Genomic DNA, 2055 nt, shown 5'->3' with positions numbered 1-2055 from the left:
AGAACTTTGGGCTAAAAGAGGCTGAAACAAAGGATTGTGTACACAGGAAAGATTTATGCTCCTTTTTCTACCATCTTGTACAGTGTGCAACAAAGCAGCATGGCCAAATGGTGTCTCACAGAGCCTCTGGAATGCAGCTCCCTGTGTCTAGGAGTTCAGATCCTCCCTGAGGAGTGACCCAGGAGCTCAGATACATGGAGATTAAGATATCAGCTTGATGACTAATAAAAGCCAGGCTGAATTGTATAGACTTATCCACTGTGATGGGTCCTACTGCTCTGCCATGGCTCCATTAAACTCAGGGTGGTGGGGGGCAGATCCCCAAACAGAACAAGAGTGGAAGGGGCTGAGTCAACCATGGCTGAGTTCATTTCCCAATGTCAAGTAAACTCACCTAGAGAGAAATAGGGTATGAGGCAAGGAGATTTTCACTAACACTGTCCTCCACATAGAAACTCAAGGTAAAAGGGAAAGAGGCCCCAGCCACCCACCTTTCGGAGGATTCCAATATCAACCCGTGGAATCAGCATGGGAACATGTACTCCTATTTTGGTTTCCCTTCCAAGAAAACGCCCAAGACCTTTTAAGGCCACAGTCCACATCTGCTTGAGAGCAAAGCCCTTATTCCACATCATTATGTTATACTGCTTCCCTGGAGTCCCTTGCATGTTTTAAGTTTTCAATAAATGTTTACTAAAATCAAAATAATTATTCTCACTGCCATTATTCTCACAGTCGTAAGTCAGTCTGCATTATTAGATGCTAAAACCGATCTTAAATCTATGCAAACAGGATAACCCAAGAAACTCGCCACATTCTTCCTGAAACATATTTCAAAACAAAAGTTGATGTGGAAATGTTTCAGCTCACATTCTGCACAAAGCAAGAATGCTAGGAAATCCTCTTTCGTCAATCATGGTAGTAGGTAGGGTCTGTAATCTGAGCACTGTAAAAGCTGGTGGGTATTTTGGAGAGGTAATATTAATGAGTCAAATATTCAAGCAAGCTTGTTTTTTTTTTTTTTTAGATAAAACTATACTGTATGAAGAAGTCTGCACTTCATATGATTGCTTATTTGTCATTTTTAAAAACTGGTAACAGATTTACAACATGTTTTAACAGGATCCCAAGAAGTCACAGTTAGGGATGAAGTTAAAGTAACCAGTAATGCTAGAAAAGCTGGTCCTTAAATCTAGAGCTCAGCTGCATCTCTCAGAATGCAGCCAGCTAAAGGGTGTTGAGGTAAAATTCAACTGGCTTACATAACGGTAAGAACTTTATTGTTGTTTCATATAAAAAAAGAAGTTAAAAAAAAAAAGTCTAGAGGTAAGGGCCTTTGGAGGGTTGGTTAATTCAGTGGCTCAACACAACCACCAGGGACCCTGATCTTTCCACCTTTGTCTTCTGCCATCCTCACTGCATTGGCTTTTCTCCTCAGGCTTATCACCTCCTGGTCACAATATGGCTACAATAGCTCCAGCATCACATCTTGATTCATGTTCAAAGAATGTAAGAAAAAAATGCCCCTTTCTTGGATCCCTGTTAGGAATGAGAAAACTAGTTATTGCTTCAGCAGCACATATACTAAAACTGGAATGAAACAGAGAAGCATGGGCCCTGAGCAAGAATGACATGCAAATTCATGAAGCATTCTATACTAAGAAAAGAGAAAAAGAATTAGAAAGACTCTTCATGAGGGCTCCCAGACACTTCCCTCATGCCTCATTGACCAGATTACTGTTGCCTGACTTTTCATAAACCAACCACTGAGAAGAATAATGGACTTCCCATGAGTGACTAAAGTCATTCTCTGGAACTGAGGAGAGCACCCTTCAAGGGTCTTTTGATTAGTAAATACATTTATAAAAATTCCAATTGTTCTATCTGTGTACTAAGTCACACATTTCTGTTTCTGAGAGTGGTAGGATGGTAGTTTTTCTCTGTCTATATGCTCATGTTAGGCAGGCCTGAAGAAAACCTTTTATAACTTTGACAAAGTGACCATAATTCTGATTGCCCTGGGCTTTGATGTTTCAATGTCTTCAAAAGTGCCTC

The 2055-nt window shown here is 40.4% G+C and overlaps 1 pseudogene; it reads left to right on the top strand.

Moving 5' to 3' along the window:
* The first annotated feature begins 1564 nt into the window (after window positions 1-1564).
* Window positions 1565-1662, top strand: LOC125108101 (uncharacterized; annotated as a pseudogene).
* Window positions 1663-2055: the final 393 nt, after the last annotated feature.

This window comes from Lutra lutra, chromosome 8, assembly GCF_902655055.1.
Source record: "Lutra lutra chromosome 8, mLutLut1.2, whole genome shotgun sequence".
Classification (NCBI taxonomy): Eukaryota; Metazoa; Chordata; class Mammalia; order Carnivora; family Mustelidae; genus Lutra; species Lutra lutra.
This window is presented reverse-complemented; position numbering and strand designations above follow the sequence as displayed.